Raw genomic sequence first — 25,339 nt, forward strand, 5'->3', positions numbered from 1 at the left:
TGTCCATGTACTTGTAATTTACTTAAACTGAACGGTTTGAGTAGGTTAGAAGAAATTGACTTAAAGCAATATGCCCGCCCTTATATGTTTATAATTATAAACTGTACATATATAAAAAGGGTTAAAAAATAAATATGGTACAACTTTTCACCTGTAAGTAATGTTTTAATCTTAATCAATACTAACTTGTTTAAAATAGCTCTTTTAATGTTCAAAAACGTTTTATAATTTGTATTTATTATATGTTCAACGTAATTTTGAGATACATTTTGTCTCTATCTTGCTTAGTTAGTCAAATGTATAGCAAAACGGTAAACAAAGGTGACGCGTATGCAGAAAAGAGCGACATACTGAATAAAACTTACAATAGATCGATGTAAGTCGGTGTTTTTTACTGTACCACTAGTTTTGCTTCTCAAAGTCGACGTAATATGACGTGACGGTACTTGTCCCTTCCGTTGGTCATTCAGTTTCCTTCGAAGACAACTTTTAAGCTCGGATTTTTATGAAGTGTCATCTCTTTACATCATATCTTAATGAGTAGTGGTAAAAATACTAAATGTTTATGTCAGTTTACGAATTCAAAGCCGTATGTCGCGCTTTTTTACGTCGCTCCTCATTTACTTATCGCTGCGCGTAAAATACTATTTCTCACCAAATACGGGTCAAATGCAGAAACCTCAATCAGTGGACCACAAGAAAGGTGGTTTATAGTGGCGGGGGTCAGTGCTATGCAAGCTCCTAATGTCACTGCAACCTGTGAAGATATATTGTGACGGTGCGGTGGTTAGCGCCGCATCTAGTGGATACATATATCCCTCTTATGGTTTTGAAATGAATCATCTAATGACTTTCATCGATTTTCAACTATTACAGTTAAATTTTGTGTACCCAAAGTCCAGTCTCCCGGATTAAAAATTACAGAATCATTATCAGGAAATAAAAAAATGAAGAAAAACAAATAACTTGGCTGGGTATGTTTAAGTTAGTTTTTATGTGATAATGTCTGGCACTCATTAATCCAGATAATTGGAGTAACACTGTACTAATAATTTAATAACCTGGATATTTAGGCAGTTGAATCACAAAAAGTTAGGAATTGGGTTAGTTTATTTTCCTTTTTGTCCATTTATTGGAAAACGCAACAATTATTTAGCATTATAATTTTTTCAACTCGCATTTTTTTGTAAGTTTAATAGTAATTATAGTATAATTTATAGATTGTGTATAATTTTGAACCACCGTGTGTTATGTCAGATGCGCGCGCAGTCACAAATAATGCTCAGAATATGAGATCTTACTGCGCACAGTTAAGATTCGAACTCGGCTCAGGGCGGTGCGCGGCCACCCTAATAACCCGGCGGGAATTTCAAACGTGCTTGCGATATTCGGATTTGGATTCGGTGCATACTGTCTACTGTTTGCATGACTTGAATTTCAAACATTGAAAAAAATCTCGGAAAGAAGTTCTAGAGATTTTATACTTGTGAAAAAAGTGTTATTTTTACTGTGTTATATTGTTTAAGAACCTATATTACTTAATAGTGAAGGGTGAATTGATTTGTTTTTTAAAGTGCAGTTGATTTCAAGCGCTAAAAGATGATTCGTACTGGAAGTATTTTTTAAATAGGTAAATATACGATAGGCTCATACTTCTTTAATTTTGACTTTTTTTTATCAAAGGGTTATAATTATCAAAATGTTTACATCTAATAAAAGATAACATAATTATGATGATCTTCTGCGTTATATGTTTTTATTAAAAATAAAAAAATAATTACTTTTTTATTATTAGTTTTAAAGCTGATTTAAATAGCTTATTTTGTTATTGTGTACTATATATATACTATTTCATTTTTATTAACAATAATTTATGTTTTAGTATTGGCACTATTTAAAATATCTATTCTGCCTAAAGTTTTATATTTAATTCATTGTGTGAAAGAGTATTTTGTATTTCTAAAATTTACTTTAAAAAGCAAACATATACATATGTATAGTACGATTATTTACTCGTACGAGTAATATAATATGTACATAAAGATATTATCTTCATCATTGTTTCCTTTCCACACCTAATGGTGCATAGGCCACTATATTGGTAGACCAATCGCAGTGCATCATTTTTGTTACATGAAGGTAAGATGATCAGTTCTACGCTTTGGGTACCAGTCCAGGGACTATGAAATAATTTAGTGTAAAAACACCTTTTTAAATAAATATTTCAAGTCAACTATGTCGGGAATCGAACCCGAGACCTCTTGCATGGTAGGCAAACGCGTTGACCACTACACCATGAGGCCCACAGTTATAGATATGATGAGGGTAATCAATTAGTTAACGAAACCAGCTCTCAATGCAGGCAAAACAAACGTTATTTGTTTCAGCCCGTCTTTGGCGGGACAACCAACAACCAATCTCCAGATATGATCCAGATTGCATCATTGGATAAATGGTGTAAATTGAAAATGTGTAATATTAGAAGACGTCTCTAGTGTAAAATACTTGTGTTGAAAAAAAGATAAGTTTATGAGGTGGAATCTAAAAACTAAAGAAATTTTTAATTAAATAAAACGTATGATACATTTTTTCCTACTCTTAATAAATATACTAATGATTAAAGGTCTAAAACAACTGTATTATAGGTTAGTTCAATACTGACGTATAGACGTATTGGCTCTGGAAGCTGCACTTAAACGACTTTACCTCCAGCAGCTATAATCCATAAATAAGTTGAAGGAGTAATCTTACAAAAAATCATACCGATGTCCAAATGATTCACCCTTCGAAGAATTGCATGTACTTGATAATTGTCAACAGCATATAGATTGATATTAGTAGCGGTCACACATCTCAATAGGGAAAAATTGCTTAAAATTTGCCATAATCACAATACTCGACACTCCAATAAAGATCTGATTCTACAAAGAACGGTTAGTACATTTTTGGCCCAAACGCAACATTAGTACATGCCTTGTCCTCTTTCTTCTCTAACTCAGAGAATATACGTTTTGTTTATTTTTTTGCTCTTTATCATTAATTTAAATGCAATTTTCCACTCCTACTTTCCTTCATTCATCCTTCACAACTCGTCAACAATTTCCTTCTTCTTCTTCCTAATATCTCCTTGTTTTCACCATATTTCTTTTATTTTGATATAAAGTATATTCATTGTTTTTATATTTTAAACCATCGTCGCTTTATTTTAGTATAATTTGGTGAATAAATATTATTGAATGGCAGACCCTACTATTTTTACATAAACATTTTTTATAGTTTCTATTTATAATCATTTAACCTGTACATCTGTTTGTATTCGAAATAAAAATAAAATATAAGTATTGTGTCCATGCGGCTTGGCTGTGGAATCATCTCCCATGCACCATCAAAGATGTTACTACAGATCTCTGTTTAAATCACGTCTGAAGAAACATCTCCTTTCTCTTCCTTAATCTCTCCTGTTTTCCTCTTTTTTCCTCTATCCCATTGAGTAATAGTATTGATTCCAGGTAATTTATATAAAAGTACAGTATTTCTATTTTTATATACCTTAACCTTTTTATTATTATTTTCTATTAAATATGTTTTGTAACTTGAATTATGAAAATAAAACTTATATTTTATCGGTTGGTTTAAAGAAATTGCCATTTGGCAATAAGCCTGCCAACATACAATTAACATTATGTACAAAAAGTTAATTAAATAAAATTAAAAATTAGTAAAAGTACATTGTTCCAAAACTATATTACCTTTTCCCAGATTCATGGAAGTGTGGTGGGGTAGGCCTCGTGTTTTTTTTTTAGTAAAGGTGTCGGGGAAGTCTATAGGAGGAATATTTTTGTTTAATAAGTTGATTTCTTATTTAACGGGTAATGAATTACCTAGTGTACCTTTTCAATAATTTATTATTTTGCGAATCTGTGAAATTTCATTACAATTTTCATTATTTACTATAATTCTACAATTTTACATTTATTTAAAAAATGGGAAAACTATCAAAACGTATAAAAATGATTTTCAAAGTGGATAATTTTCATTATTTTTCAAAGTATTAACTTTGTGGACAACCATTTTTTTTACTTTATTTTATAAATTTATTGCATAAAATTAGTATACATATTTAATAACTGGGAATTTAAAACTAATTCATATAAAATGAAAACGGAGAGTTCTCTGTTTACGATAGTCTCCATCTAACATGAATTGGCCTGTTTTAAGATGGAGATTTTTTATCTTTTAGAGCATAAGTATTCCTATACTAATAAAACAATAAAAAAAAATAAAAAAAACTTGCTTAATTTAAAATACCTAGCTAATCAAATGTAAAAAAATAAATATCGTAATTATACAAATATAAAATATATATGTTTATGTGCTAAGAATACATAATTAACTTAAACAAAAATAATATAGTATAATACATAATTAAAAATACAATGCAATGAAATACATAAAAATATAAATAATATGCGTACCAAGTACAACATTTTTTTATTTACAAATATTTTTTTTTAAATCTCTTTTTATATCTGCAGTTATTTTTATTTTCAAATTTGTTTTACATTTTGAGTTTTTTTATATTTGGCAATAAATCATTAAATATTTTTTGTCATATTAATTCATGTTAGTAAATATTATTATTTAACCACTTACCGACTTTTTATGTGTCCCGATTTCGAGACGACTCTTCTCTTCGTCAGGGCACTCACTGCACCAGCATGCAAATACTAAACTACACTTTCACATTTACCATCGCCGTAGTAAACAAAGTATTTACGAAAAAATACAAAAAATACATGCAAAGTTTAGGGGGACGGAAACACAAATATTATTTTTCAAAGCTTTTTTAATATGAAACACCTTAAAGTTGTTTAATTGAGGACCTTTTTTAGTATTTGAATGTAAAATTTTACCTGTTGTATCCTTATTAAAATCGTGATTTAAATTTATGGGATGATTGGCGGGTACGTCTCGAAACCGGTAGACATAAACAGTTGATAAGTGGTTGTATACTAATATTTACTAACATTAATGGATAATATTCATATGAAAAATAACTGTCTTAGAACGGGAAAGCTATCCCTACATAGACCTCACCAGCAAAAAACATAAATATGATTGTGTAGGTACTTTTTACAACGTATCAAACTTATCTTTATAGAAATAATTCTTCTGTACGTGTGATGTCACTAAACTCCTCCTAAACGGCGCAACCTATTTACGTACAGTTTTCAGTTAAATGTAGATCTTTGCGCTGCGCGTGTTGGTAGATATTAAAATCTTCAATCTAATCTGTTAAAAAAAGTTAAAAGCATAAATTTTATATTCATCGACGTACCAGGGTTGCATTTGACGAGAATGCATTTACAAAAAAATGCAATTATGTTGTTTTTATGAGGATCAAAAGCAATCATTCTTAGCAGTCAAGCCAACATTTAGGCGGGACAACGTCTGCCAGGTCTGCTAGTTATATATAAAACAAAATATAAATTACATTTTAATAATTACAAATCAGTATGTAACCAAAAATAAATAAATATTAAAATTACTTTTTTTTACAATTTAAAAAAAATTTCACTTCTTATATTTTACTAAAACTAAAATCCCACCAAGCCACTTTTTGTAGCTTGTTGGTGGAGATTATATTTATACTAACTTAATAATATTATTTACATTTATAAAAACAATGAGTAACAGATACAAATTAACAGCCGGAAAGATCAGAATAAACAATATGTTTATACAAATAATAATATGTAAATTTCTTTTTTAAATACAAGAAAATATATGAGAAATTAAAATATTTACACCTAAGCTACTATTCATATATAAACTCTTGATCGAGTAGCCACTCTCTTATTTTGCTCTTGTTACAATGTGAGTTAAATTTAAGTTCTTTTGGTAATAAATTAAAAATTCTAGGTACTAAATATTTAAGAGTTCTATTTCCATATTTATTACATACTTTTGGTAATACCAAGCCTTCATTAGACGTGAAGCGTGTATTATGGTTATGTTTGAGAGGAAACTTGAATGTATTACTATTAAATTGTTCCAAAATGATGCAAAGCCACAGTAGTCCTCGAACAGGAAGAGTTTTGATTGTTTTGTACAGGAGATCATTATTACTTATTTGTTCGTAAATCTCTGCTGGTACAATTCGCTTAACTATAGAATACTGTAGACTCTGAATCATTTTAATATTAGTTTTAGTCGAATGTCCCCACGACTTTATACCATATCTTATTATTGATTCTACTAAAGAAAAATAAATAATTTTAAGAATGATTTTAGGCAAAATAAAAGATAACTTCCGCAATCGATCACAAAGTTTAAATATATGACTTCAAAATATATTGTATTATGGAGGGGACATAATAGCTTTGAAAAAAAATATAATAAAGAATTGGTATAATTTAGGTGTTTTAACTCTTCTCATTATGACTTGGACAGACGCTTATCTCATGCACCGAGTTCGATTCCTAGCGAGATCACAATATATATTTTTTGCCAGCCTAAGCGTCTTGTTGTAATTTAGCCTCTTGGCCTACCGTATAAAATAATTTAAAATCAGATAAAAGAATTACATGAAATCCACTTCACTCTAACCTCTCATGCTGTATTAATCGATTTTTTAAATTAAACACATATTTTCGAACGTTTTTAAAAAAAAAAAAAAAAATTTTTTTTTTTGTAAAAAGAAATATTTGCGTTCTTATGATTTACCCAAATATTTAACTTTGAGGGCCATTTTCAACGAGCTGTAAATAACTCACTATAAGAAAATGGTAATTGAGTTGGGGTAGAGTGGGATTCGAACCACGGACCTTTGGTCCGTGAGTCCGAGATACTAGCCACAGGATTACAAACCGATTTATAAGAGTATTTTTTTTTAATTACTAAAAAAAATACTCTTATAAAAATTGCAAAACAAACTCCTTCTCTGAACACGAGCAACGAGCATCTTGTTTCATTAGAGACGTAGAAATTTAAAATATAAATACATATTTAAATAACTTTATAATAAATAATTATTTTTTTAAATTTTTACTGCTCAAAAACATTTTGTCAGTGGCAAACAATGATATTCATTCATGGATTTAATATTACACAAATTTACAAATATTTAAGCAGGTATGTTTAATTTTCTTTCGATGTGAATATTTTTAGATTATTTACATTAAAAATGCATATGGCCTATTATTCAGAAAAAAAAACTGAGGTATCTCTACATGAGGGAGTATGGTAGTTATCCGTGGCTTTATTCCACTGGGTTCCTCTTGGGTATGCTTGGGACCAAAAGTTTACAACTTAGAAGAGATGGGTCTACACTGACCCATTTTTTCAGACTGTTAAGGGGTTTCATCGATAACTCGGCTATTTTAGAGAGTATCAATTTTTATGTTCCTGATGGCTATCTCCGACAGCGTCAGACTGTTTTACCTCCCGGTTTCCAGAACCAACCTGCCTCTGGTCATGCCGATTGGAAGAGCAGTCAAGCAGCTGAACATTATCACTTTGGAGATCGACATCTTTCACATCAGTGAAACTATGTTTAAGAGGCAAATACTCTTGCTACTAGAGAGTATTATACCTCAATAATGTCGAACCATTGCTCAAGGGTTCATGGTTTGATATAAAGTTCCAATTTAACGTCTTAAATCCTTTGTTATTTGTTACTTTGTGAATAAATAATTCGAATTTGAATTTGAATTTGAATTATTCGCAGATTTGAATGACCACTTTGTGCGCTATGCTTTTACCAATTGTTTTATATTCAAACTGGTATTAGATAAATAGCGAGATTAAATATAAAATTTAAGCCGCTTACATTTTATTTTTAAATGTTTTAAAAACTTTCTGATTTTACTGCGGAAATATGGCGGAGATGAACAAATCTTGAGTTATTGAATAAAGTGATTCATTTAATTAAATGCAGCCGTGATTTTTAAAATCAATATCAATATAGATTTACTTTCAATTTTTCCGCCATCTGGTGAAATGAAATTTTGCGGTCAATGTTGCGTTATCAAGCCAATTCAAATTGTAACTTTCGTCTCAGTTTTTTCGTAATCACAGTGTGAGAATGAACGAGATACTTATACGTAGGGGAGACTGAGGCTAACATTTTTTTAATTTATCCATCCAACTTTTTGTGCTCACCTATTTTTACAATGGTAGGCTTATTGCCAAATATTTTTTTTTAATTCGTCAAGTACATGTATTAAAGGTTGAAACTTGCGTTTAAATCCGATCAAATATGTAAAAAAAAACATCACGTATTACCTCTGAAAAAACGTAGTGAAATAGCTGATATAATTTATCTATTAAAAATTACCTCTGGTTCACTTGACTGTCCTGAACTACTATGCAAACTCTCTATTAATGTTCCTTCCAAAGTTGTAAAGAATAATCTTCTTCTTCATATTCCTTATGTTTCATCTAACTATAGGCTTAATTCATCTTTATGGTGAACTTTTAATAATTTTAGTGTAATAACAAAATCATTAAACGTAGATTTATTTGCAAATAATCATAATGACGTGCGGCGTTTCCTCTCGAAATAATTCATAGTGATTTTTCTTTTCTTTTGGATTTACATTAGATTACTATTCATTTTATGTACGAGAATCTTTTTCAACTTACTGTGATGCTACTTGTGAAAACCTGTTATTGGCTTATTTGTAATTTGTTTTTTAGTATATATAAGAAAAATATAGCTGTTGGTTATATAAATATTTTTTTATTTTTTCAAACAGAAATCTCTTCCAAACAATAGGTGTGAAAATAAAAATCAGATAACTTTATTACCAACCACTTGTTTTTTTTACATAAGTAATATGGAATCTTGTGTAGTTTCGAAACCAGTCTGTAATAAAATGTTAAATAAGTAGTCAAAAGCAATGTTTTTTTTATTTTAATTTTAATAATTAACCGTAATTTTTTTTTTATATATAATTGTTTCAAAACGTATGCGAGAAAAAAATAAAGGTATAAAAATAAAACTTGCAATACGCGATGAATGAAATAAAATCGATACTATTTTTTAATGTGATCAAGGAATAAAAAGTGAGGAAAAGAGGAGAGATTGAAGAAGAAAAAGAAAATGTTTCTTCAGGAGTGGTTTAAGGTGAGCTGCGATAGCTGTCAATAAATAAAAAACATCAGGTTTAAGAGACTGCCGGCATAATTGACTAACTTTGGCTTTGTAGAGCGTCGTCTTTGTCATTCATTCGCTGGACTTGTACGACAGAGCTGACGCTCTACTAAGTCAAATTTAGCCGATTATGGCCGGCGGTCTCTTTCTTAAGCCCGATGCTTTTCATTTACTGCCAAAATATATTTGATAGTGGATGGAAGATTATTCCACAGTCAAGCCGCATGGACACTTTAAGAGTTAGAGAAGAAGGAAGAATTGTGGATGGGAATTTACTGGGAGTAAAGCATAAACTGATAATATAACATTTTCCCCGAGTAAAACACCTATTTTTTTAAATTACGTTACGATTAATGTAAAATACTACTAAAAAAAATAAAGTTAGGATAAAAAATAATGACCTCGAAACAAGTTCTAGTCTACTTTAGTGATTGTTTAAATCTAGAAAGACTTACACTAATGAGATCCAGATCCTGTATCGAGTTTACGATCGGGGCATAAGTGAATGCAAGCCATTTTTTATGCTGTGCAAATTGAGGAACAGCACATAATTATTTTGCAACCGGCGCCGGCTGGTCAGAATTTCGGAAATCAGACAGTAACGGTGGTACAACAATCAAGCCGATTAATAAATTAAACATGAATATGTAGTCAGCGTTATTTCTACGTTTTTGTAAACTTGACATTTTTAGCATTGACTTCATATCTCCGTATTTTTAATAATTTATCTACATAACCTCTCTTTTCCAACTGCTAACAAGCCTCTAAAACAGACGCTTAGCGGGTGATTTTTAAAAAATATATACTTCGTCGCATATTATATGTGTTGATTTCTGTGAAATAAAAGAGTAAATTGGTGGAAATGTGTTTATTTTCTCTAGTCCCATATATATATTTTTTTAAATAAAAAAATTGGATTACATTCAATAAAAAAAATCATTTTCCTTTTTTTAAATTGTATATTCTAATGTTAAAAAAAATATTTTTTACATATTTTGTAAAGGTTATCTGAGTCTTTTGTTTAGTTTTGTCTGGTAGTTTATTATAAAATTTCAGTCCTTGGTTAATTAGTCTCGACTGTCCTTGTCTCGTTTTAAATGGTTGTATAACATTGTTCTGATTTTCTCGCATTGTGTCCATGTTTACTACATTTTTTTTTAGTATTAGTTCTTCGTCTACAGTGAAATCAGCGACTTATTTATTAATAAGAATAAGATTGGCTTGGTGAATCCTGTAAAAAAAAAAATGTTTTAAAAAATAATCAAAATTTAATATTGTATGTAAATAATAAATAAAATAAAATAAATAAATTCTAGATGAAAGAGTTTAGTTGTATTAAATTGTTTAGTGTGTTTAAATAATTCTTAGTTGCTGTTAGATAAGGGAGATTGTGTACTAGCTTTAATAAAAAAAATGCAGTCTGTGTACGTCATTTTGATATCCTGTTCCCCATAGTAGCTGTTTTACCACACGTTCCCCGATCAGATATCAGAAATAAATCAAAATGGCTTGTTCTTGTATTATTTGATCCCATTTTATATGACTCTTTCTTTTCTTCTTGGACAATGGAAAAACTTTCATTTGTGTTATGAATGAAATCTATCATAAAACCTATCATAAAACTTATTCTCCATTATTAAATGTTTTGTCTGCGGTTTACCACAATTCACCGCGTGAAACTTAAACAACACAGATACTTTTACTATTGTATTTATTATTGTTATGATAATAATACCTGTACGGAATATTTTGTGAAGTAGCTGTATGCAAATTAACAATGGGTGTAATAAACAATTCGTTCAAAAGATATATTGAATATTTACCTATGTATACTGCATTCAAGATTTTTGAAATGTTTTTTCTGATAATTATTAAAATTGTCATTTTAATAGCAAGATTGACCAATTTTATAATCCTTTCCCGAGCAAACATATTATAAACACACGTGTGCAACTTGTTTTATACAAGAAACATAATATGTATAAACTTTTCGACACCACAACAAGCTAGAAGGCCTAATAACAGTGGTGAATAACAGCACAGACCACCCAGGCTTGAACAATATCACAATTCATTTTGTGTTCTCATCGGAAATCAAATCCAAAGCTCTCTATGCGCGAGTCAAGCGTCTTAACCACTGCAACGCGAAGACCAAATACATTTTTTTTAAAACGCCCTCCAAAATATCAAATGTTAATTTATCGGTTTTACGTACCTAATTCTATAATTTAAGATATAAGTTCGTGGAATTGTACCGAAAAATAACTTCAAATTGCATGTTTTTTAAAGTATTTATCTGAATTTCCTATTAAAATAAAATAAATCACTAAAATAAAATCGTCGTTTGTGATACCTATCCGCACAATTCGGTGTAAAGAGACTGCATTAGTACACCTTATGCAGCCTAATTATATCATCTGTTGCATGAAGGTAAGGTGATCAGTCTTACGATTTAGATTGAGGGAGAAAACTCAGCTCCGCTTGCAGCTGTTATAGAATCCGTAGGCGCTTTTTATCAGTTACGCTACTTAAACTATTTTACTTTGCTACGTATTTTTCGGCAGGTGATTTTAATCAAAATTAAAGAAATGAAAAACGTGCAGTTACGCGCTTTTCCTACCTCAAAGATTTTACTTTTATGTTGACCTTGCCAGGAATCAAACTTGTTACTTAATTATTTTTTCAGTCAATCGAACAAATTATTTTGTCATCAATATGTTAAGTTTGTTCAAACTTCTAAATACAAAAACTGGATTCAACCCTCTTGGGAGTTATTAATATCAATATATCACAACAGAGATGAAGCATTTTGTATAAAAGAGAAAATATAAGTTTATCTCTGTTGTAATATATTCAATTATTTTGACTTTAATATGATAAAATGAATTCGATATTCATGACGATCTAGTCTGGAATCGAACCCAGGACCTCAAACAATACTAGATACTAGATAACAAACGCACCACTACATCACAAAGTGAAGATTTAATGAGTGTAGGTGTAAGTTGAAAAAATTGAGTCAAAAGTAACCTAACTTATCTTATTTCGGTGTATCAAGTTTCCAAACAATAATGGAAACACGTTGACGAGTAAAATTTAGTTAGCTTCGTTAGTAATCTTCATATAATTCAATTGTTCTTCTGTCTTTGGTGATAAATATAGTTAATTGTGTTTAATGAGAACTTGCGTCGGCTTTCGGTTAGATCAGAAGACAAGGCTTCCTCATTAATAATATGGACGGTTGGAATTCCTTTCGCAAGACGGGAATTAAATTCTTCGCGAACATAATAATTCGTCTTTAGTTGCGAAAAGTCGTCAGAATGCATAAAATCAAATTCTCCAGAGAAATTTTTCTATAAAAATTATGTTAAGTTTATTTTTTCTGATATCACCCTCGCTGCATTTGCATTCTAGTGGTACCTAATTTAATATAATATTTTCTAGAAAGCACCTAAATATATTAACAAATTACAACAGGGATGGAGAATACCTTAAATGAGGAAATATGGAAGTCAAGGCATTTACAGGGCTTATGACCTGTCATTGGCTGGTTTAAGTGGCCACTTTACACACTTTGTAACATTCACATTCATGGTTTGTAGGTGATATTATTCAGTCAAATGAATCTCTTCACAACAATAAAGGTTTCAGCTCTTTGACTTCATTAAAATCAACAGATGGAAGAATTGAAGAAATATGTATGTTCAAACATAGGCAAAATGGTGAATGTTACACAGTATGTAAAGTGGCCACTTAAACCAGCCAATGACAGGTCATGAGCCGTGTAAATGCCTTGACTTCCATATTCCCTTATTCAAGGTATTCTCCATCCCTGTTTTAATTTGTTAATCTTAATGACCCCCGAGGGGGTGATATCCAGTCTTTTGTCTATGAACTTTTGGACAAACTCAAATATTGTACCTAAATATAAAATAAATCTTTTGATAAAATGGCTCCAAAAAACCTATCGGAGCATTAGAAGGAAAACAAAAACAAACTAACAATTTATAATGCGTACGGTTACTATCCATTCCGATATTTTGGGAATGTCACCGTTATCAAGAGGATATGCGGTATCAGAACAATTCGATTTTGGTCATGTAGAACGAATAGACGACGATAAAATAGTAAAACAAGTATATATGGCCAAAATGAATGGTAACGTGAGACGAGACGACCAAGGAAGACGCGGTATGATCAGATAAACCAAAATCTTAAGTCTGGTCATTTCGAAAGCAGGCAGAACCGAAGGGCGTGTATAACACAATATATGAATGTGGAAGAAGCTAGAAATGTATACCAAGATTGACGTGTGTGGCGGTCCATTCTCTCTGCCTACCCCTACGGGGAAATGGCGTGATTAAAGTAGTAGTAGTAGTGGTATTTTTATTTATTTACTTATTTATTATCATATTGTATTACATACCCAAAATCATAATTTATACAAAGTTGTGTTGACTGCCTAACTAGGGTTATTTACCCCGTTCTAAGACAGTCAAAAAAATATAAAAAACAGTAATCAATATATAGAAACAATTATAAAGATAGAGGGCAAAGTAAAAAACAAACTAAAAAATGGAGTAAAAACATAGTAAAATCTAGTAAAAAAATAAAGCAAAAACATAGTAAAAACAAAGTAATGAATGTAGTGAAAACATAGTAAATAACGTTAAAAATGTATAAATATGTATGTAAAAATATTTTAAAACTAAGTAAAATGCAAAATAAAAGAAAAATACAAAGTAAGAAACATTTTAAAGTCATAGTAAAAAAAAATAGTGTATGGTAAAAAAATACCGAGTAGAAAGAGAAAAAAAAACATATTAAAAAATAAAGTCAAAGATGTAATAAAAAAAATACATATTTAAAACAAATTAAAAAGTCACGAGGATCTTAAAAAATTAAATCAGTAAAAAACTAAAAATATATATCAACAATTCAAATTTAAACCTATGTTGGCCATCTAACAGCCACCATCAACCCCTCAGACTCTCTGCCACCAATTTCTCTAAGGAAAGTAGTCAGCAACCTCTTTAGCTTGTGGTTCTTGCAACATTTCCATGGCTCTGGCATTACATTATAGTAGTAGTGGTATTAAAAGGTAGTTTTCTGCCACTCTCTCGCAGATTACTGTGCGAAAAAGACAACTGCGCGTCGGACTGATTATGCCTCGCTAAAATCAACAAAAGAGAGGTGTCGTATTTTCGATTTACGCTCCCCAACACTGAGCGGATTTCGTTTTTTTTTAAGAAACAGTATTCGAATAAAATTTCCTGTGTCAGTATCTTACGTTTTAAAAAAAAAATATTTATTATACTTGTATACCGTACGTCCGAAGACAGGAGATATAACTGGGGGCTTTTAAGGGTTTTTGGATGGTCGTAGCTCCTCTCGCTCCTTGAGCTTAAGCTCATATTTTACAAGTAGAATTCGTTAAATTACATTTTCAGGAGTTACAACAACTCAATTCGGGACATAAATAATATAAACATTTAAAACAAAACACATTTTGAGAACAACAAAGAAACAAAGCAAATTTAGCACCTTTATAACTAAATATAGCACACAATATATACTATGCCAAAAACCTTTTCTTACACAAGCAGAATAAATATATTAAAAAAATACTTTCAAGAATAAAAAAAAGTCGTGAATCTACTAAGGGAGATAAGGTCATTAACATCACATGCCATGCAGATGATGCACCTATAGTGATGATGAGAACATATCCATCTCGGTTACTAAACATCCGGATGCCTTCTAAATGTCATATAGTACAATGAACACATGATTATTAGAAACATAATTCGGAAATACAAAACGGGTGTCAGACCTATCATGGTGTATACAACAGAGGCGAGGATAGATAGAGCGAAAATAAAAAATACGACAAACCAGGTAGAAAAACTAAATAGAAAAACCAAATAACTGCTCAGAACGTCGGCGATGAAAGTGCTAAAGGCAATCGCAGGGGAACCCCACAGGCAGAATCCAGAGTCAAGATGTTAGACGGAATTGTGTTACCCAGTGCATAGTAAATAGATTATGGAGAGATTGAGACTGATCATCTTGCCTTCATGGTATTTTACAAATAATAGGATGTAATTGAAGTATCAATGCTGTGCCGTGTGCATTATTTGCTAGGGATGATGAAATGCCAGTGTCAATTATTTACAAAAACGAATTCTGCATGCACTTTAATTAATATTATTAAATATAATATAAATACAACATTAAATCTTGAGTCAGTTTATTTTTTTGTGATTTTCCCCCGTTTTAGCTAATTTAGTATGGACGTGACAGTGAAATTTAAATCTATTCTAGAATTTTAAACACGTCCCATTTGCGAACTGACGTCACAATTACCGTCACCTGACAGCGGATTGGACATTGATGAATCATTTACGTTCCTATCGAGCTGTCATTGGACAGTGAGGTAGATAAAGAACAATCGGTTCAAAATAGACAGAATTGAGACCGGACACTGGACAATTTTATTCAAGAATTTTCAAGCATAAATTTTCTCCTGATTTTTTTTTCATGAGCAAAACCGGTAAAAACTTTAGTTCGAAATTAGGTATACAGAAAAAATATTCGAAGGTATTTTATACTTTTTGATTGTTGTGATGTTTAAAAACATTTTATTTAAAAAATATGTTTTACTCGTTAAAATACAAAACAATTAGGTGTGCGTATTTATTGTTGATTTTTTTTATATTTTTAGAATTATTTATAGTTCTGCTTATAATAATAAACACGATACTGACGTATACGAGTATATGTCGCAGCCTGATGCATATTGGACAGCCAAATTACAAAACGGCTCCATATTTTTAAAAGGCCGATTGAGCCAAAACATTACGGTCAGCCAAAATACAATACGGCTAATCGACGATCGGTAGTTTTACAATACGGAACCGTTTTGTAATTTGGCTAGCCAATTTGTTTTTCAATAAAATAAAAGAAAACAACTTTGTTTTTAACCGCTTATTTTTTTTATTTTTCCACCAAACGGTTTCAAAGATTCTTGAGATGGTCACCTAACCAAAACAGTATCCTATTTGAACTTGGAATTATTTTTGCATGTCTGCCATTTATAATTTATGTGTATATCTAAACAGCGTTTTGATTATGATATAAAACATTGTCGTATAAAAGTATAAAGGTATTTGTGTGGATGTTGGAGGACCGGCAGCTGGCCGGTGTAGAGGAGCCAAACAGCCCGCGACTGTGGCATGCTTCTCGGCTCAATATCTGCACAGTACCTATGTGTGTTATATTACTACTAATTCGATTTTTTTGTTATTATTATCATGGATTTTACAATTTATTTATATGTATCTGTACATCTATGCAAACATTTATGTATGTATATGTATGCGCATATATTATTATAAATACTAACTACTGTAACTAGAATATAATGTAAAAAATAATGTAAATTAATGCCTCGACACGGGTTATGACAGTAAGTTGTTCATATAGAAAAGAAAAAAATATAAATTTTATGTAAAGTATTAAAAAAAAAAAGCTATACAAACTTCTTAATCAATGTATACTTAACTAACGAATCAACAACGAACATTATTTTATTTTAACAGTGATTACTAAATATTACATCGAAACATATACACACATATGGCCTGTTGTGGTGCAAATAAAAAATCTAGTTTTAAAGATCGTAACCATCTATTTTTACACTTCCCGTCTTTACAAGTAGATACATATATTTTAATGTAATATTGAGTTATCACTGTTAAAATAAAATAGGGTAAAATAGATTAATTACGTAATTATAAATGTCTCTTTGATAAAGGAGCTTGTGAAGCTTTGAAACCGGTCGGTAGAAAAAAAAATAAGCGGTTAAAAACAAAGTTGTTTTAAATTAATTTTATTACAATGAATAACCAAAAAGTTAGTGCTCCAATCAGAAATTTTATAATGTGTATTCCGCCTAAAATGATAATCCGTCTGCGACATTCTCTACTATACACTGATGTATGTACATCAAATAGTCACGTTATTGCCTCAAAACTGCATTTCGTATTTTTATGCAGTTCTATGTTGAAAATAGTATAATACAACATTTATAACATAATACATCATTATTTATCACTATTGTACAATTAATTTCGGTTTAACAAATATACCGTTGCCCTCAGCAATGATATGACAATGACATGTATGTAAAATAACAGCAAATCACGATACCTTTAACTCAACTGTTCGCCCTCTTCTAGAATATGCCTCCGTGGTCTGTCTCCATTCTATGTGATTCGTATAAATCACATTGAATCAAAAGTAGCGTGGATGCTTAAACTGGAGAGAGGTTACTATGCATATACAGATATTGAGTCAATGTTAAATATTTCTAGTCTACAAAAACGTAGAACTAATATTGACTCTTTTGATATATTCGGCATACTAAATGGTAAAATCGATGTGCCATCATTACTATAAAGGTATAATTCTATATTCTGACAAGTAGATTGAGAAACAATGAAGTAATCTTCATCGATCTGCATAGAACAAACTATGGCCTGAATTCTCCAATGATCCGTCATTGTCGTATTGTTAACTCAAGACAATATCTGGACTTTTTTGGTTTAATTTTACAACGATTTAAACGAGCTCTAAATAAATAGTGCAGATCTTGTCTTGATGTCCCTTATGTTTTTCAATGTTTCTTTTATTATTTCTTCATGTTGATAACTATTCTCATATTGTAATATTCATTCCTATAATTGTATAAATGGACAATGTCCGTAAATAAATAAATAAATATAAGTATTACACGAAAACTTTTAATTGGAAAGATGTATACATATTTTCCCAGTTCATATTTTTGTAACTCATTACCATAGCAATGACACTGACTGTCATTGTACTATTTATGTAGATACTATAACGTTTTTAATTTTTTTTTTATTATTATTTTATTATTTACGAATTAAATAAAAGGATAGAAAACGAAATGTTTTATAAATTCATGGTAAATTCGCTTTATGCGTTTGATGTACTTATATATGGCGGCCTCCGTGGTGTAGTGGTCAAGACGCTTGACTCACGCACGGAAGGTTCCGGGTTCGATTCCCGGTGAGAACACAAAAATTAAAAATGTGATTTTTCTCAAGCCTGGGTGCTCTGTGATGTAATTCACCACTGTAATTAGGCCTCCTGGCCTGTTGTGGTGCAAAAAAAAAAAAAAATGTTTAAAAAAATATATATTAGAAGGCAAAGTAAAAAAGGCAAAGCAAAAAAAGTACCCAGTCAGCACCATGCAAATTAACTGATACAAGGCTACTCGTAAAGTTTTACTTTTGACCCAATAAAGCTTAGCCGAAATCAAGTGAGGGTTATAACTAGAGCCCTTACCTTAACTAGATGTAGGTTCCGCCGTGCAAATAAGGAAACACTCATGCACATTCTATGCGAATGTGATGCTTTACATCATAAAAAGAGCCTCATTCTCGGAGGACCACTGGTTCAACCTGAGGATGGTAAAGAGCTCTCCTCCTACATAATAGCCCGATACTTTACGGATCTGAACTTTACGTGCCAGGGTCTTTATAGACCTGGGCTTAAAAGGCAAAAACTATTCACGGAGACCCGTCACAATAGATCTTCATAAGTCGCCGTGACGTCAGGAGCTTGTATAGCACTGACCCTATCTCTATGAATAAGAATAATATATTATTATTATATATAACTTTTATAGGACTTTAAAATATGTACAAATATATTATTAAACCCAAAAAGTAAGTATGTAATTAATTACTTTAAGGGTACTGGTAAATATCTGTATGGCAATTTAAGTCTCGGACACTTCCTGAGCGTAATTTCACATTTAATAGCATTTTTATGCGAGCTTCAATATTGTACATTGAACGTTTAATGGACAATATACAATATTAAACAATGTTCCGGTATTCTGAAGCTCTACTGAAAGTAATTGCGATCTGCAAATTATTATCATTATGGATTGAAGATGGCCAATACTTAGTTTTGAGACTTGGAATTTCCGGCGAGGTACCTTGATTCCTTGTAAATCCAGACCTCATTATCGGCTTACTTTTTTTCAAAGATACACAGCTTTATGCCCATAGAATAAATACTTCGTCCTGTGCTTTGATATCTCTGACGATATTAGATGCCCATATTGTTGCAAATTAACGGTGAATTAATATTATATCAAAAGAAAATCTAACATAATGAGGAAGTTTACTGGCTTTTAAATTTTCTTTTATTTGTTAATAGATATCAAAGTAAGCCAAAACATTTTTTTTCTAATTTTCGTTTATCATATTATCATCGCCAAGATTGTTTAAATTTTTGTATTTCTGTAATTACTCCGCATGTGACGTCAGCGGTTCTTATTCGCTTATTCTCGGTCAGTTTTGCTGATTGGTCCGTCGACGGTAAGTAATCGGAATATCTTTTATAGCTCTCTTATCATTGGTTGATTCATAAGAACTAGTGACGTCATTCAAAGTATGTCTTTTTTTTTTTCGTAAACTTTCAAGAAAAATTTCATTACAATGTAATGTTCTAATTTTTACCGCGCTTAAGAAAATATGTTTTGTATCCAATTTCCCGTAGGGCTGAAGTTCCTTATTGTTTTTGATATTCTTAATAGCATTTTGACTCCTACAAGGAAAGCCAAAGTAACCTTAGAGTAATAATCTAATAGCATCGCCCATACGGAGAAAAACCATTTTATGATAATTGACAACAAAGTTAGCTACATATTACAAAATACAACGGTCCGTTGGTACTTGCGTTTAGAATTCCGAGAAGGCGCTAACCGAAAGCGCTCGTTACACGTTTGTTGTTAAAATAAAAACTTAACCAAAAATTTTATAGCTTGTGTTATATGCAATAGACCTTTATGGTTTCTATAGATAATTATTATTCTGAGAAGTGTATTAGTTATTTTGCAGAAGAAACCTTTATCTCACGTAAATAAATCATTTATTATTATTCAACTCTCAAATACCGTGATAAGTCCTATTGGATGCAATTCCTGGCACCTTACTAAAACTCAAAATACCAAACTTCTACGTTTTGATAGTGAGTGCTTTTTTTTTCAAAAATGTTTACATAATATTCTTAAATTAAAGTTCTGCTGAGCTGTATAGATACAACTCGTCAGCAGGTACTTATAAATTGCTTCGATTATTCATACTTAACCTAGATTAATAATAATTTTACTTGAAAAACGTTATATATAATAACATATTTTATTACACTATCAAAAACTAAAAACTATCACTAATACAAAAATCTTTTTTCGATTAACCATAATTTGAGCATACGTCTCACTCCTGTATTTAACTTAGTATTTTTAATATTTTTTGGTAACATGTTCAATATTTTAGGCATACTGTATTGCAGTGTCCTTTTGCCATATTTATTGCAATATCTAGGAACAGCTAGCCCTTGCATACTAGTAAACCTGGTGTTGTTATCATGTACCAACTTGTGTTTATATTTGGAGTGCGACGCATGCTGACAAATTAAGTTGTACTAAAGTAGAGCCCTAACTGATAATTAATTTACAGATTAATACATCAATGATATTGAAATATTGTCTCTGGCAGTATACATCTTTATGTAAGAGCAATTTGATCATAGAATTTGGAAAAGTTTGAATAAAGAGTAAAATATTTGGTATAATTGGTTCATTTTCATTATTAATTTTAAAGTCCGAGAACGGACGCAGCAGTCTCCTATAACAAGTATTTTGAGGGTGCGGCAGTGGACTTGGCTTGGGCACGAGCTACGGACGCCTCGGGAGAGCCTGAACATGAGTTGCCCCTTTTTCACACGTGCGGACTCCCGCCGTCTTGCAAGGCCGTCGATAACGGTATTTCGGATTTATTCGGCGGAACTAAGGGACACGGTATTGACGTGGAAGGACACCGAAGAGTGCTGGCTAATCAAAAAATTAATCGTCCTACTCAGAACAGGTTTTCGTAGTGAGAAGGACTCTTTAATTAGCTTTGTAAATTAAAAAATAATAAAATAAATTAAAATTAAAATTTAATGGTGTAAATAAGGTACGTAAATTCTTTTTTTTTTAAATCGATGTCAATATTTAGACTGCTGAGCTAATGGAATCCAAACCACTTTGCATTGCCAATTGCCATTGAAGCTTTTTTTTCTATTTGAAATAAAAACATATAAATTATTGTTAAATAAGATTTACCTGCCCTGAATTGTTTTCTAATTAGAAACATGTCTTTATATTTAGACCGGATTTAGTCTTGAGATTTTTATTTTTATTTTTGTCCTAGCTTTAATTTTATTAAGTTGTATTTTATTTGATTACTATCTGTATTTATTAAAAGAAATTATATTTATTATTGTTAGAATACACTGCATCAATTCGTCAATAAATAAATAATATATGAAACTGCGTACGATTTTTTTAGACTACCTAATAGTTTAAAGCTTCTCTTTTACAAATATTTAGTTTTAAGGGTAACAATTTATAAAATTTGTTATGAAAATAGCCCCATAATTTACCAACGGTAATTGAATAAAAATACCTGTAGGATTATTGCATGTAAACCAGAACAAGTTTCGCCATATCAGTTTTGATTCCAGATATGGATACTAAATTTATGTTTCCTCAGAGTAACTTATCAAAAGATATGAAATGTTTTGAAAATGGGTATAGTTCCTAATACAGTAAAATATTTAACATGTTAACAAACAATATTAAAAATGCTGAGATAAATACAGGGGTGAGACGTTTGCTTAAAATATGGTTATTAGAAAAAAGTTTCTTATATTAGTGATAGTTTTTAATTTTTATATTGTAATATGTAATGTTTTTCAAGTTGAAATTATTGTTAATGTCAGTTAAGTGTAAATAATCGATGTAATTTATAAGAACCTGCTGACGAGGTGTATGTATGCAACTCAGCAGGACTTTTATTTAAAACTATTTTGTAAATATTTTTGAAAAATAATTTTTTTTTTAATTTAAAAAACCGCTGATGTATAAATAAATAAATAAATATTTTTTTCCAAAATTGTGGGCTGGCGGCAGTTTTCCGCAAAACTACGTTAAATTGTACTCTGGAAACAAGATTATTCTCATTGTCCGGTGACTCGGCAAAAGTGCAACTATTATTTAGGTATGTTGGTAGTAAGCACGCTACTTTATACTTCCTGTCTTAAAGCGTTATTGAATTAAAGCACTTTTGTGTTGGGAGTTGAGACAAATCCTTTCATTCGACGACGTATGGAGACGATTGTAAAACGAGTTTCACGGGATGTTCACAATTCTTCGAAACTGTTTAAAACTCATGAAACGGATACTAACGGATAACTTTATTTGTGCAAAAACGATTTTATTACTTGGAAGAAGGCAATAAGGCTTCCTTTGTAATGGGAAATAATCTTAATCAGTGCGTTATCCTGTTTTCATTTTACTCGTGTATGAAATCTGCCTTCAGTTAATTAGTTGGTAAATTTATTTATTTTTTATTTTATTTCATAGTGTGCATAAAATTGGTTTGAGAGCCCTCCTAACTGGGGTAACCTATTTTAAGGATGACTGAACTGTGTTTAAAATGTGCTCAGTGTTAATTAATATTATTGCAACTGAGAAGGAAAACGGTTTTGAGAAGGAAATATGAAAGTCTAGGCATTTGAAATGCTCATGACCTTGTTATAATAGTACTTATTAATAATTATTATTAACTCGCAAGGATGAGATCCAGCCTGTCTACAAACGTTTGGCCCGACTCAAAACATTATTGATTAATTTATATTGTTCAGACATCACTGATTTTTTTTCTATACTAAAATTCTTCATGATGATAATTTCCTATTTAATAATAAATGTTTTTATTTGTATTGGAAACGCGCCGATAAACTATAATTCATTATTAGCTTTGTGCAATCTTTAGCGTTAACTTTTCTATAAAACTATCATAAATCGTAAAAAAAATCTTATTGAAATAATAGTATTTTATATAACATTCCATAAGCAATTTTTTTATAACGATTTTGATGTTGCAGCGATTGTTGTTAAATTTACAATAGTTCAACTACTACTGCCATTTCGCCGTAGGGGTAGGCAGAGAAAATGTACCGCCACACACGTCTATCCTAGCATATATTCCTAGCTTCTTCCACATTCATATATCTTGTCATTAATGCCCTTCAGTTCTGTCAACTTTTGCCATGACCAGACTTAAGATTTTGGTTTATCAGATCACGCCACGTCTTCCTTGGTCGTCCTCGTCTCACGTTACGTTATCATTTTCGCTATATCTACTTGTTTTTCCATTATTATGTCGTCCATTTGTTCTACGTGACCAAACCATCTCAAAGACCCTTTCTTTATCTCATCAATTGTGCTTGACTCAGATTTTCACACTGGCCTGATTTCATCATTTGTAACCCTGTCATACATTGATTTCGAAAGATCGCATTTCTCTGCTTTCATCCTTCCTCGGCCAGTTCCATGTTTCACTTCCATACATAAGTGTTAATTCAATGTTATTTTTAACTAGCTTAGGTGTTTTGTGGTTCAATTCACCACGGTGTATAATATTTTTTCGCCATTCTATCACGTAAGCCATTACTTCTGGATCTTTTCATTACTGGTTGCTAAATAAATCGTGGGCATACTGGCAAAAAGATTGGACTCTCAAATCCCTGTTTTGAGAAATCAAGCATTTAAGTGTTGTTTCAATTTTGCTATTTTATTTAAATAAAGTGAGATGTTAAGTGCTCATTTAAGAACATGTTTTTGATTTATCCGTCTTTTAATTTTATATTAATTAAATACTAAGTTGTTTAAAGCTTTTACCCTGAATAAAATACCGGGTATATAACTTAACCTTACATTAATTTTTAAAACTACAGATATATGAAATTTAATATGACTTAGTGTATTTTGCCAGTTTGTTTAGCGTTAAAAACATTACAAAACTGCATTATTAAGTCAAATCCGCATATTTTCGATTTAACGTTTTTTGCCAGTATACTCACGAAATATAAAATAAAATACAACAAAAATAAATATTTGGAAACCATTGAAGACGATTGTAAACAATGTTTTTCTTTGTTTTTGCAATGTTTATTTTAATATTATTAATTGTGCAATGATAAAAACATTTAAAAATTCTGAAAACACTTAAAAATCGGATATTTTCATCTAAGTTAATTGGAAAATAAGTTTTCGAATAAAAAATAAAAAAAATCTTTGTATTTTTTTAATTTGTTTATTTTTCCATACAAATGTTTACATGGAGTTTTGATTACAAAAATACACTAAAAAACACACCTTAAAATAAAGCTATAACATAAATCGGAAAAAATGCCCACAAAGACTTCAGCGTCTGAGCGTGGGCCATTCCTTTTTTATTTTTTAATAAGTTTATAGCATAAAAATATGGTATGACATGACCATGAAAAGAAAAGAACAGAAACAGAAAAGAAAAACAAAATAACGGATACTGATATTATGAAAGCAGGATTTATTTGTAGTATGCATTTTATTTTTTTTAAAGTTGTCTATCTGTTCCTTCTATGCTAATCTAAGACCTCAAACCTACTTTAAGCTGTACCAGTGATTTAATGTTTCGTAATTCCTTAGTTAGTTCTAAGCGTTGCTTTAAAAAAAGAAACTGTATACAATATTCCTTTACGGGATGGACTGCTGTGACGGCTGGGGAAAGCGGCTAATTACAATAGCAAGGAGAACGATGACAATAATCACGTTAATGAATAAACATGATTTAAAAGAATTTAAATTAAGGCGTCCAATTTATTCTGTTGAATTCGTGGAAGTGAATAAAGGAAATCGAGGAATTATTCCCGTTTGATACAAAGTAATGATGACAATTATTGCGATTTTTCCGTAATTTCAAACATGCTAAATTAATTATCTTAGCATATAACTTGCTATTGATATGCTAAATCATTTTGTTGGTATTTTTATCGTAGTTGCAAATATAAAAACGATTCGAAATCTAATTGTAATTCATACTGTTACGCTACACAAATGCATTTTGAGTGCACTTACAGGATATATAACTGAATTTCATTATTGTATTGATTTAATTTTAAGATGCTAAAATTCCATTCGACTATGTGCTTTGTAGCTGCAAGACAATTTGTAATGATAAATATTTTCAAAAATCAAATATATGGGTACCC

At 30.7% G+C, this 25,339-nt stretch overlaps 1 protein-coding gene across 1 annotated transcript in view; it reads left to right on the forward strand.

Moving 5' to 3' along the window:
* Positions 1–1,308: 1,308 nt before the first annotated feature.
* LOC148284956 (uncharacterized) overlaps positions 1,309–25,339 on the forward strand; it is a 213,078-nt gene continuing 189,047 nt past the window's right edge. Inside the window, exon 1 of the mRNA XM_088232225.1 lies at positions 1,309–1,630. The gene's annotated coding sequence lies outside the window, so the exon portion shown is untranslated. The remainder of the gene's footprint in view (positions 1,631–25,339) is intronic.

The sequence above is a fragment of the Micrasema longulum genome, unplaced genomic scaffold (assembly GCF_059751315.1).
Source record: "Micrasema longulum isolate JH-2025_06_02 unplaced genomic scaffold, ASM5975131v1 h1tg000073l, whole genome shotgun sequence".
NCBI classification, from domain to species: domain Eukaryota; kingdom Metazoa; phylum Arthropoda; class Insecta; order Trichoptera; family Brachycentridae; genus Micrasema; species Micrasema longulum.